Below are 14,807 nucleotides of genomic sequence, written 5' to 3' on the forward strand. Positions count from 1 at the left end.
CTCTCCCACTCCACCTGCTTGTGTTCCCTCTCTCGCTGTCTCTCTCTCTGTGTCAAATAAATAAATAAAATCTTAAAAAAAAAAGAAAGTATGATCTGAAGAATGTCCAAATTCACTATTAATCAGAAAGACACATATTAAAATTCATAAGAATGTAAAAAATTTCAAAAACTAGATAACAAAAATTATTGGCAAAACTGTGGGGTTTGATATTCTCATTCTTTGTTGCTGCAAATATAAATTGATACATTTTGAAAAACAATCTGGTAGGATTTAGTTATCTTATATATTCTTATGCCCAATGATTTATGATGTGTGTAATTAAGTTAAGCATACAGAAAACACAGAAAATATGAATTTATGCATATGTTAATTTCAATTGTACTGTAGGTGGGATCAGTTGCCCTAATTAGGAATGCAGACTCTAACTGGGATTCTAATTTTAATTGGTAATGTTAGTGGTCAGTTATAATTCTAACCAGGAAGCCATGCTCTAGAGTTAGCTGCTACAAAAACTTCAAAGATTTTTACCTTCCATTAACACTAGAGGATTTACTAAGATTAATAGATGCTGGGAATGGATTTTCATTAGTAAAATTAATAGTGTCATGATTCTTCTCACTCTTGCATAAATAGGGTTAAGAGTTTATTGGGTCAAGGAGACTATATGCTAGAAGTTGGTGTCCGAGACTTGGTCCCTAAAATGTCCTATATCCTGCCACTAGTTCTCAGAGGATTTCTAGTTTCTTGAGTTCAGGGGATGATGGGCCATATCCTGACATTGAAATGTCTTATTTTTCTGAAGTAGAATTTTCATACAAGGCATTTTTGAAGCACCAAAGAAAGACAGAAAGCTGGGAATTCATTGAGCCACAGAAAAAATTATATGATTGCTTTGTTCTTGTTTGCTGATAAATGCCTATTTGTAGAAGAATGCAGAAGAACTCTATTTCATTATAACTTCATGACAAGATTATAGGAAAGTAGTTGATCCTAATCTGCATTTAACTATTGGTGGGTTCTGAGTTCTATTACAATAAGCTAACAGTCGTATGAACCATGTTGAATTAAGTCAGTTCAGTGGTCTTTAAATATTTTGCTCATAATCTCCAAATGAATATTTGTAAATTATGTTTCTCTCATGAACATTTTTAAGTTGACATCCAAATATTTTTATTAGTTTCAATGAGATACAATTTCCAGATTTTTATAAATATTGATATCATGAAATTACTAAAATACCTATCCAATGTATCCAATAGAATCTAGGTATGTTGTAATTACACACTTGACAGAATTAGAACATTATCATAACAACATTGGAGAAAAAGACATTATCCTAATTAAATTACACCCACTTTCTAAAGTTCAGGAGCAATTTGTTATAGATAAGATTTTGGTAACATTTTGCCCAAAACCCTTATAGATGTTCCGCTTTGAAGAGTATAATAAAATGATCCTTGTTGAAATAAATATCGGAAACAAGAAATGATATTAGTCTATGGGTAATTTTCAAGCTTACCAAATGTATATTGATAATTATAGTACGTGCACTACTGACAGTAGATTTCAAAACCTGTTTACATTTTGTTAACCTAAATTAACCATTGTATGGTGTCATATCTGTTAACAGCCCCAATGGTCAAAACAAGTCATATGGCAGATCCAAAATCAAGAAGCAAGTAAATAAACTCTGCCTTTAATGATAGGAATGAAGAAGTCACATAGCAAAGGGCATGAATATAGGGAAGGGTAAAGAATTGGGGTCATTTCTGCAGTTACATAGATAATAGGGCAACAATAGCCATGAAGCCCTGCCTTTCTTCTCTCATCTCTCCTATTCTACACTAGCTCTATCCTCCAGATTAGCGAAACGTACCAGGGACAATAAGTCATTCTAATAGAAGTGAAAGAGGGGCAGTGAATTGATTGTTATATTTTTAAAATAGGTGATCCTATATAAGTAGGATGTCTTGTTAAAATAGAACTGCAGAAGTTTAGTAAAAGTGCAATTTTTTAAAAAGAAATATACATCTGGAAATTTGGGTTCTATCTCTGTGTCTGTCAGTTAGTTGATCTTTGACAGTGCAAAATTCTCTCTCTAACCTTTGGTCTATTCTTTCTTAATCCCTTTGTTATAAAAAAAAGTACAATAGAGATGCAGACAGAGTTGGTCGGAGAGTGGGCTAGAGAGAAAGAGAAGAAAGACAGGGTGATAGGCAGGCAAAAGGACAGATGGGAAGGAAAGAAAGACCCATGGCAAGTCAAGAAGAAAAAGTGCAGATAGGCATTGCTCTCGTGTGATTTTATCATTTCAGTTCCTAAGATTATTGAAAAATAATACCATCCTGACATTTTTTTTTAAAGATTTTTATTTATTTATTTGAGACAGAGAGAATGAGAGACAGAGAGAATGAGAGACAGAGAGCATGAGAGGGAGGAGGGTCAGAGGGAGAAGCAGACTCCCCGCCGAGCAGGGAGCCCGATGCGGGACTCGATCCCGGGACTCCAGGATCATGACCTAAGCCGAAGGCAGCCGCCCAACCAACTGAGCCACCCAGGCGCCCCCCATCCTGACATTTTTAATGAGAATCCATAATAGTTAAATAAGAAAGAGGGAACCTATAAGGACAAGGTTGTCCAAAGGGAGCCAGAGGGAGGAGTATCCATTCACCTTGCACTCCAGTCACTATTTGGTGCCGACCCTCTAAAAATGACAGATCCAGATAAATTGGTTAATCCCACTCAAGAAATGAAATCTGTGCACCAACAGCGTCTGTGTCAGCTAGAAGCCTGTGAGAAATTCAGAAGCTCAGATTCCACCCCATACCTACTGGATCAGAATCCACATTTTACCCAGCTGCTGAAGGGATTTGCAAGTACACTGAAGTTTGAGAATCCCTGGTCAAATGCACAGGGAAACCCCTTTACATATGCACTCCCAGAAGCTAAACAAGCTGGTGTGCAGAGATTAATATTTTCTTACAACAGAATTCTTACCTCAACTGCATGCTTATTAAGGCTCAGTAAGCTCGTGCGTGTTTGTTTAAGGCTGGGATGGACCTTTTATAAATCCCGCATTGTCCAACTAGCTAAAGCCTAAGGTCTAAAGCTGTATATCCCCATGGCATAAAGCCTCTGTGTATTTTGTTTCATAAAATTTACTTAGTCTGAGTCTCAAGGTTCACATTTAAAGGAACCACATGTAGGGTTTTCTTTTTCTTCATATAACATAAAATTAAATATTTTCAAACGTACAGTTCAGTGGCATTTAGTCTGTTTACAATGCTCTGTTACCATCACCTCTATACAATCCCCAAACATCTTCATCACGACCAGAGGGAGCCTCGTACACACTTTACCGGTCGCTTCCCGTTCCCCTTTTTCTCCAGCCCCTGACAACTATTAATCTGCTTTCTATCTCTAGGGATTTACATAGTCTGGATAGTTCATGTTGATGAAATCGTACAACTCATGCTCCTTTGTATCTGGTTCCTTCCACTTCAGGTAGTTAGCCATCCTAAGAGTGTGAAGTGGTATTTTGTGGTTTTGGTTTGCATTTTCCTAATGGCTAGTGATGTTGAGCATCTTTCATGTATTTATTGGCCACTTGACTGTCTTCTTTGAAAATGTGTCTCACTCATCAAGTCCCCAGCCCATTTTTTTTTAAAGATTTTATTTATTTATTTGAAACAGAGAGAATGAGAGACAGAGAGCATGAGAGGGAGGAGGGTCAGAGGGAGAAGCAGACTCCCTGCTGAGCAGGGAGCCCGATGAGGGACTCGATCCCGGGACTCCAGGATCATGACCTGAGCCGAAGGCAGTCGCTTAACCAACTGAGCCACCCAGGCGCCCCCCCAGCCCATTTTTTAAATTGAAATATAATTGACATCAAACATTACATTAATTCCAAATGTGCAACATAATGATTCAGTATTTGTATATATTGCAGATGATCATCACAGTAAGTCTAGTTAGCAACCACCATCACACAGAGAGTTACACATTATTTTCTTGTGATGAGAACTTTGAGGATCTACTCTCTTAGCAACTTTCAAATATACAATACAGTACTATTAACTATAGTCACCATCTTGTACATTATATTTCCCCATTGTTTTAAGTTGGGCACTTTGTCTGTTTGTTGTTGGGCTCAGTTTGCACACTCCTCTTCTAAATCTGATTTCAAAGCCGTGTGTGAGATAGATGTTGGAGGAAAGCAGATCTGCCTACAGATCCCTGCTGTAAGGGAGGCCATATCTGAAATGTGAGAGTTAAGTGGAGTGCTTCCCTGCCCCCTTCTCCAGTCCAGATCCTGCACCACCTCACCCAACATGTATGGGACCACAGAGCAACACTTTTATCCAGGATTGTTGCCTCACAGTGTCTTAAATGGAGTGAGCAGAAAGAGATCTCTTACTTTCAGATTTTAAAATGATTAGTTCCAACCACATGAAAAATACAGATCAATGGCTTTGATAAAATAACTCACCCCACTTCTGTGGAGATGAGTAAAGCATGGGTTAAGGGGCCACAATACTTTAATAAGGAAAATTCTTCCTCTTGGGAACCAGAAAGTGGGGAAAAATCATCTCCCTATTTGAACCATCAGAATAAAATATTTTAATCTTAAAATCACTTGTTGATTTTAGCAATGTAAATAATATCGAGGTGATTTTTTTCCACATTCCTCATTTTGTTTCTCAGATTGCATTCCTAAAATGAATACGACATCGACTCTCAGATTAAATGTTTATAAGAGCATTATAAGAGTAACAGTTAAGGGACTAAAAATAAAAACAGACCACAATAGAAAATGTTTATATTGTATTTGCTTTTGTGTTCTTGAATTCTTTTTTATTTTTAGTTTTTTGTTTATTTTGACATCAAAATAAATTACGTGGGGCGCCTGGGTGGCTCAGTTGGTTGAGTGGCTGCCTTCGGCTCAGGTCATGATCCTGGAGTCCGGGATCGAGTCCCTCATCGGGCTCCCTGCTTGGCGGGGAGTCTGCTTCTCCCTCTCCCGCTCCCCCCTCTTGTGCTCTCTCTCTCTCAAATAAATAAATAAAATCTTTTAAAAAAAAAATAAAGAAAGAAATTACATGTTCTTTCTGGAGGCATACAATAGTCTTGATTACCCCATCAAAGGGAGTCAAGCAGAGAGACATTTCATAGTTGAAGTAATTCCTTTGGAGCGTATTATTGGAAGTACTAGACAGTATGCGAAAGAGAACACTGCCGGCCTGACATGTTGGGAGCCTCCAGTGAGCCAGCCATTATCATGCTGCGGGCATGATATCATGTTCCTCATGATTCTCACACCACTTGACTTCCTTAACATTTGTAGTAGCTCCTCTGCTCTTCCTACCCAAAGGTTTTTCTATAGTTTTTTTGTTTGTTTTCATTTTTGTTTTGTTTTTGTTTTTTTCCCCCTAATTCTCTATATGACATCCCTTCTGGCTTTAAATACTTGGAATGGTTTCTGCTCTTCTTATTGAACCCTGGCTCATGGAATATTTGCTACCAGAAGTAGTTTTGGGCCCCTCAGAGAGCTTCCATGACTACCCAAGACTATCTTCTCCCTCATTGCCCCAAGGCCACTGTTTACTAAAGCAAATCTAAATTTTATGCTTCTGCTTATAATTAAAGCACAAATTGAATTATGGTGCTACTTTAATTCATAGTCTGAACAGGTCTTCTTTATGAAAGTCATGGTTGAGAAAGTGTGGGTCCTAAAGAACTGGACTGGAGAAATCTGGGTAGATTCAGAATAATCCGGTGATCTTTATCCTTTAAATTCCACTGTGACTGTCCTAGAGAAACAGCTTGACTTTCTTAGCCTCAGGCCATTAGATTTCCTTTCTTGGAAATCCTTCATTGCCTTTTCTTTGAGGCATTTTTCTTATGCCTCAAAATGTGTTCTTTACCCTTCTTCTTTTTTTAAACTATCTTTAAAAAAAATTTTTATTTATTTATTTGTCAGAGAGAGTGAGAGCACAAGCAAGGGGAGTGGCAGGCAGAGGGAGAAGAAGGCTCCCCACCAAGCAAGGAGTCCAACACGGGACTCGATCCCAGGACCCTGGGATCATGACCTGAGCTGAAGGCAACACTTAACTGACTGAACCACCCAGACGTCCCTGTTCTCCATACTTCTTAATGGCTCTAGATCTGTAACTAGAGTTAGACTCCCATATGCTGAATATGAACAAGTAAGAAGTATGGAAAAGGAAAAGATAGCATGAAGATCAAAATAATCACAGTATTTTTCAACGTATTTCAGCACAAACCTGGAGAATATTTGTGGGATTGCATTCTATCAGTGTTAAACTGGGGAGGAACTAGCGTAACACTCTGTCGGATGGAATTTTTTGATGCCGTATTTATCAGGGGTCTTTGTTTAATGTGTTAGCTCAAACACTAGAAATAGTTTTAATAGTTTGTTGTCTGATGAAAATCTGGACTCGATGGTATTGTGTATTTAATGAACTTGAGATTCCAGAACTTCCTTGTATAATCCAAAGAAGGAATCTAAAGAATAAGGAGATGGAAATGTTTGAGTAGCTTTATTATGTGTAGCTTACTCAACCAACCTTTAATACATGCTCTGAAGAATCCAGAAGGAACTCTTCTGCAGCACTGACATTTATCAGTGAAGGGAGCTCCATTATCCTTTAAGAGCTCTAACATGGTTCTTTGCAGGCCAGATATGATAGTAGATATTACACCATGGAACATACTTCCTAATTTTACTGGGGAGGGCTTAGGATCTGAGAATGTTAGAGGCCAAGTAACAGCGCTTAATTTCTGGATACGAAGTGGGCACTGATTCTGTAATAAGCAGGAAAGTTGGAGCAGTAATGAAAATGAAGTAACCTGTAAAGATCTTCAGAGGCACCTAATCGGTGATGCCAATTAGACAGATGGGCAGCCTACAGAAGTCTCACTTGATCTCTACAATTACAACAAACACAAGCATAGACAGCTCTAGGTTTCTAAAGACATGTGATGCCACAACATCCCTAAGTCAATTCCCAGACCTGACCCAGTTCACAGATTCAAATCCACTTGAGGGGAGGATGAGTATCACTGAGGATCAGGCAAAAGGGTCACAAGTATGAGCTCTAAATTTCCTTCTACTTTTCCTGAAAGGGACCTAAAACCATTTTTATCCGGCACTGGGAGAAGATAAACACTGAACACTGGTTCTGAGATAAAGTTCATATCTGGGCAAAATGTCATGGCGTTCCATCATAAGAGAGGTTTCCAGAGGTCAGGGGATAAATGAATATTTTACCCAAGTCAGTTTCACTGTAAGTCCATTTAGTCTGAGAATCAACCCACTGCTAATTCATGAATTTGCAGTTGACATAGGCATACCCTACAACTTGCAGAAGACCCACTTTGGCTCACTGAAACTGGCTTGTGGGTGACTGACGTAGGAAAGGTTAAGAGGAAACCCTGGAACAGATCTTCCTTTTCAAATAATAAGTAAAACAACAATACTGCCTACCTGGTAGGTAGGTAATTGTAAGTATCATGGGATCCACCCAAGACTAGAAGGATACAGGAGTAGTGATTCCTGTTGAATCTTCATTTAACTCAACTATTTAGTCTGTGTGGAAGACAGATTTATCGAAAAAATAACAATGGCTTATTGTAGCCCTATTAGGTGGTGACTCCAACTGCAGCTTCTGTTTGAGATGTGATCTCATTACAGAAAGAAGTCCACAGAGTTCATGGGGCATTGTTCGAAGCTACTGAGCATTAAAAACGTTTTAAAAATATATATATCCAAAACCCACTGGGAACAATTTTCACATGGCAGAGAGAATACCATGACTTCTCTTTTTTAACTTAAGGATACATGATCTATCTTTGTCATAATCTAGTGCTCAAAAGAATTGATAGGCCCACCTTCTTACAAATTACCCATTATTGTCCACCATATTGATAAGTTCATGCTGTTTGGACCTTGTGAACAGGATGTGGCAAATATCCTAGATGACTTGGTAAGACACAAGTATACAAGAGGATAAGAGGTATATCTCTGCGAATACTCCCCATCTCAGGAAAATGTCTAGAAGCCCAATATTCTGGATGTATTGGGACCTTACCTTCAAACATAAAGACATGTTGCTGGATCTTGTAACCCTTACCACCACCACCACCAAAAAAACAACCAAAAAAGGTATTATCTGTGAATTTTGGAAGCAACATGTAAAACAAGTGAGTTTGCTGCCCCAATCTGAGGCAAGTAGATAAGTTATATGGAGTTTTTGGTAAGTCTTGATGAAGAATCATGGCCCAGACCCAATAGCCATGCTTATTTCCGCAAGTAGTCTCATTTTGAGAAAGAGTCCCTGACTTGGTTCCTGGTAGAAACTGATCATCTTATGAGATATGAATTGTTGTTGAAACTGCCAAGTTAGAAAGTTGAAGTTAATAACAACACTCAATTTTCAAGTGGAAGCAGTCCATACAAGATTGGGCTCAAGCAAGTCCTGAAGGCAAATGTGAAGTTACAGGAGTAGTTGCTTTGTATTTTCGTGGCATCTGCTTACTCCAACTGCATTTCACCTCTTCCTCAACCTAAACAAAGACCACTTTGGGAATTCCCTAGGACCAGTTATCGAGGGGGCGGGGGGGGGGGCGGAAAAAAGCAGGCAATCTGCTGATATCAGCCAGCAGTGGACTGGTGCAGCATGACAGCCCCTGAAGGAGAGTGAGGGTGAGAAATCCTCCAATGGGCAGCACTGTGGGCAGTCGATCTGCTTATTCACTCTTGGTATAATAAGGGAGGGATGGCAGCTCCTCTACAGTGAGCTATGGATCTGTCTGAAGATTTCTTGGAAATAAAATATTACAGTATTGATGACAAGAGGGTTTGTGGATAGACCATTTGGAAGGGGCCCCAATTTTTAGTATTTTGTCATTCTGAGTGTTATATATAAAAGCCAGGAAGACTATATTAATAATCAGGTGGATAAGATTAGCTAATGCTCTGTGAATGTTAGCCTTTCTTCAGCTACCCCAATGTTTATTCAAAGTGGCATCCTCAACAAGGATGGAGGTTATACATGAACTCAACAAATTAAACTTCTCTTCACCAAGGCTGATTTGGCTCCTGTTAATGTCGAATGTCTAACCTTCCAGAAGCAGACACCAACACCAACCCCCTGCTAGGGCACCATATGCAGAGACCAACCAGCCACTTTTATACAGTTTGATTCTATTGGACTGTACCATCATGGAGGAAGTTGAGATTTGTGATCACTAAAATATACATACTTATTCTACATATGGCTTTGCCTTCTATATTTAGATTGCTCTGCCAGCAACACCACCCAAAGGTTTTTTTGAATATCATATTTACCATCATGGTATCCATCAGAGCACTGCATTTGACCGAAGAACGCTTTTTACAGAAGAAAGAAGTGATGTGCTATGCTGACCCCATGGGGTCACTGGTTATATCATGTTTCCCTTTACTCAGAAGCAACTGGCCTCCTATTATAGTTGAATGGATTATGGAAGACTCAGTTACTGCACTGGTCCAAATAGAATACTCTCCCACATGATGCAGTACGTGCATTAAACTGGTACAGATACTATGGCTAGCTCTCCCAAAGGTACACAGGCTCAGGAACAAGCGAGGAAGTAAAAAAGTCTTGTCTTACTGTTACTCCTAATAAATTACCTGAAGACTGTGCTTCTCATCCCTGAAATGGTGGGTTCTGTCTGTTGGAAAGGTCTTGCTTCCCAAAAGATTAATGCTTCCCTCAGGAGATAAAACAATGGTCCCATGTAGAAGTTGAGACTGTGATCTGGGCATTTTGGGCTACTTTTGCCAGCACACAAACATGAGAATAATTGATCTTGATTAAGGGGCAGTTGGGTTGTAGTTATACAATAGGGACGGGAAGAGTTTATCTGGAACATATAGTATGTATTATATAACATATAATAAGTGATAGAATATACGATATAAAACTGAAAGGTATATCACATATAAATACATATTCACAGCTCCATCACTGACTCTAGCATTAGGATAAATGTGTTACATGTTATTTTTATTAATCTTCTTAACAGCAGTCAGAGAGAGGTATCCCCATTTTTTTCTGTTTTGCAGAGGAGGAAACTGCAGAAAGGTTGAGTAATTTACCCAAAGTCACAAAGCTATTAAGTGGAAGAGCCAGGATTTTAACACAGAGTTCTGATCCTAATGCCCAGATTTAATTGACAGATTAAAACAGACGAAATGACACTATGCAAGACACATGAACAAAGTGCCAACTTGCAACATCCCCTTTCAACATTGACACTGAAATTGAAGAAGCTGGGAAGCCTGGATAGCTCAGTTGGTTAAGCGTCTGCCTTCAGCTCAGGTCATGATTCCGGGGTCCTGGGATCACTCCTGCATTGGGCTCCCTGCTTGGTGGAGATCCTGCTTCTCCTTCTGCCTGCTCTGCTGGCCGCTCCCCCTGCTTGTGCTCTCTCACTCTCAAATAAACAAAATCTTTTTAAAAAATTTTAAAAAATTGAAGATGTAAAGAAAAGTGAAAACATGAAACAAAAATCTAGCTAAAAAATTATAAAAAGAAAAAAACAAAGAATACAGAAGATTTAAGTTTAATAAGCAAATAGGAGAAATTAATGAATAAGGACACAAAAACGGTACATAAATCTAAGAGGTGCTCATATAAATGAATAAAATTTGATAGGTTTATATCTAGTTTTAACAGGAATCAAGAAGATTTATGATTTTGATGCCTATTGATTTGTAACAAAGAGTTAATGAGCAGAGCTGCAGATGTGAGGGCAGTCTGTACAGCATTATTCCTGTTAATAAATCAGCTTTCTTGCCCTCACAGAATTGATTTCCAACCTTGCCTGTTACCTTGTTTCTGATCTTTTCCTTTCTAAAATATATTCTGATTCATTTTTTTCAAACATTTATTTTTCTTTATTTACCTGCCATTTATACATGTCCAACAATAAGAATGTTCTAAACTCAAAGGGAACATCAACCATTAATGCCATCTCTGAATCATAAATGTCCAATTTAATCTTGTAAAATATCTTGGCCCACTGAAAGAGGAATATTCCACCCAAAAAAAACAATAAGAAAAAGCCAGGATACAAGAAGGTAAGAGGAGGTGAGTTCACAGATTTATTCTAACACACGTGCATGCAATTGTTGGAACAGTGTCCTCTGTACTGTTTTTGAATATCATATTTGCATGCACTTTGAATATATTACAAAGTAGTCTAAGTTTGCCCTATTTAGGGAGCCTAGTAAGAAAAATCATAAAATACTCTATGCTGAAAAAGATATGGAATAAGACTACTGAAAGAAGTTATGGTAGCTGATTCAAGAAACAATCTGTTCTTCAGGACAAAATTAGCACCATTACTATCATTACCAGAATCTAAAAGTAGCTTAACTCTATTTTGTTCATTGCACTGCCCTTGGGAAAGACTGTTAAACAAATTTCATCCCTCTCACCTAACAAATACAAAAATCGAAATAAATGCAACCCTTATCTGAAGTAACATTTATATAGAAAGACATATGATTATATAATATCTATATCATATCTATACACACAGAATACACAATATCCCTAACTCTGCATCCATAGAAGTTATATATAAGAATTATTTTACTTTTTCTATAAATGCCCACATATAATAGGGCTAACTGATGGAATCTCTATTTTAAGATCTGGACAGTGAGGAATAAAGGTGGATACTCAGGGAGAAATTATCATATTGTATTTGGTTAATTATGAAAGTTTTTGTGGAGGATATAAATGTGGGAAAGAGTTTTGAATGATGGTATGTGGGAGGATTGGAAGAAATGACATTTCTATTTAAAAGATGCTTCCAAAACACAGTGTATGTGTAATAATAAAACATAGGTTTGCCTGAATAGAGTGGGAGGGTGGGCTTGGAAGCAGGTGTGTAGTCATGGAGTTCTGTGTTTCTCTAACTTTTATTCACATTTTTTGATGCTATTAATTGTATCGATCCCTGCAAGATTAGTTATTTAGAGTGCTTAGTCCATTTCCAATTGTAAAGCTGTCACACAAATTGGAGTTGTCTTCCCTTAATGGTAGACAAATTAAGTATTATGGTTTTAGGGAAACTGGTTTTCAGGTTGTACAAGAACTGGGAGATTCTTATCTTTCTCCTCTCATTGTCTTTCCTAAAGGAGCAGACTACATTCAACACTTCAGGGGCTGTCAAGGTTTTTGCCCCTACCTACTGAAAAAAATATATTTTATTCTACCACCTCAACATATGTATATATACAATACAAATGTGTATTAAATTTCTATTTTATATGTATTATATTTGTATATTATGTGATATATTATAAATATTTGTTATATATTTTCCATATATAATATACTCATTATATGTGTGGGAATACAGTCTTTCTGAAATAGCACATACTTTTCCAGTTTGTAATGTCTGTGTATTTTTGTACTATTCTAATCTAGTTTATGCCAGGAATTTCTTTTTAATCTTGATTACAATCAAATTAATGTGATGACTCTTTAGTGGGTCACACTCACAGTTTGGAAAAGGCTGCCCCTCCTCATGCACAGTCACTGATGTAGTTGAAAGCACTTTCTACTCCCTCCCCTACCCTGTGTTTCATTCTCTCCATCTTCTGGGTAGCACTCCCTGGTTTTCATGTTCTTCCACTCTACATACACTCCTATCACCTCCATTTTAGAAATGGACAGATATCTCTAACTTCCAACTGATCTGTTGAACAGGTGAGGCGATTATCCGTTCCTGTTTATTGTTTCCTGTGCGTGATCTCACTACTCTGTTGGTTCTACCAGTTCTCTGTGAACTTCCAGAGAGCAGCAGCGACAACCACCCTGTGGTCCTCCTTGCACGCCCCCCAACTCTATTCACACTGAAAGTGGTAAAAAAAAAAATTGAAGTTCCCCTCTATTCCTCTTTTTCAAGATGTAGCCTTATATTGACATGGATACAGGAAATATGGTTGAGATTTTATTGGGATAACTATGGTGAGAGTGGTGTGGTAGAATAGGGCAAAATCAAACTCCAAAAAATAAAAGCAATGCCCAAGGTGACAAAAGATTTCTTATTCAATGATAGTTTGAATCCTGTACAAAAACAATGAAAGTCTGTGTGTGTGTGTTTATGTTTGTGCAACAAAAGTCTAACTATAAAATCAAGTAGAAATAAATATTCTCATCAATAACGAAATGTTTAAAGTTAAAAAATAAAATAAATGGGAGCATGTCTATTGGTGTTTCCTGTAATAGAAATGTAGCTTATCCTAGGACTTGATATAATTCATATGTAACCCTCAAAAAATAAAAAAAGAAATTCTTACATTTTTGAAATTTACTAAGCCTAGTCTATCAATGTCCCCTAAGTAATCTTAGAACAATTGGGACTATTTCTGTTTTCATTCTGACTCTATGCTTAAATTCTTTATTTGCTAAAATAAAAGAAAACTATTAATATCTCCTTTAATAGTTTAATAATTGACATGTCTGGTAATAGTAATTTTTTGCCGTGTAATCCTGTCCCCCCAAATCATCTTAAATTATATATAATTTAATTATGTGTAATTAAATTAATTATATTAATTTTAAATATATTAAATATAATAATGTTAAAGAATTTTTTTCTTCAAGTTTTTATTTAAGTTCCAGTTAGTTAACATACAGTATAATATTAGCTTCAGGTGTAGAATTTAGTGAGTCATTACTTACATAGAACACCCAGTGCTCATCACAACAAGCGCCCTCCTTAATCCCCATCACCCATTTAACTCATACCCCCCACCCATCTCCCCTCCAGTAACCCTCGGTCTGTTCTTTATAGTTAAGGGTCTGTTTTATGGTTTTATGGTTTACCTTTCTCTTTTTTTCCCTTGTGTTCATCTGTTTTGTTTCTTAAATTCCACATGAGTGAAATCATATGGTATTTGTCTTACTCTGACTTATTTCGCTTAGCATAATACTCTCTAGCTCCATCCATGTCAGTGCAAATGACAAGATTTGATTCTTTCTTATGGCTGAGTAATATTCCATTGTATGTATATATATAAACACTTCTTCTTTATCCATTCATCAGCCAATGGACATTTGGGCTCTTTCCATAATTTGGCTATTGTTGATAATACTTCTATAAACATCGGGGTTCATGTATCCCTTCAAACCAGTATTTTTGTATCCTTTGTGTAAATACCAAGTAGGCAATTGATGGGTCTTAGGGCAGTTCTATTTTTAACTTTTTGAGGGACCTCTATAGCTTTCCAGAGTGGCTGCACCAGTTTGCATTCCCACCAACAGTGTAAGAGGGTTCCCCTTTTTCCATGTCTTTGCCAACCATTATTGTTTCCTGTGTTGTTAATTTTAGCCATTCTGCTGGTGTGAGGTGACATCTCATTGTAGTTTTGATTTGTATTTCTCTAGTGATGAGTGATGTTGAGCATCTTTCATGTGTCTGTTAGCCATCTGGATGCCTTCTTTGGAAAAATGTCTATTCATATCTTCTGCCCATTTTTTAAACTGGATTATTTGTTTTTTGGGTGTTGAGTTTGATAAGTTATTATAGATTTTGGATACTAGCCCTTTATCTGGTATGTCATTTCCAAGTATCTTCTCCTATTTCAAATGCTGCCTTTTAGTTTTGTTGATTATTTCCTTCACTGTGCAGAAGCTTTTTATCTTAATGAGATCCCAGTAGTTTATTTTTGCTTTTGTTTCTCTTGCCTCAAGAGACAAAGCAGAAAAGATTATCAAATG

This window comes from Mirounga leonina, unplaced genomic scaffold (genome assembly GCF_011800145.1).
Source record: "Mirounga leonina isolate KUSES-001 unplaced genomic scaffold, KU_Mleo_1.0 Mir_176, whole genome shotgun sequence".
NCBI lineage: Eukaryota > Metazoa > Chordata > Mammalia > Carnivora > Phocidae > Mirounga > Mirounga leonina.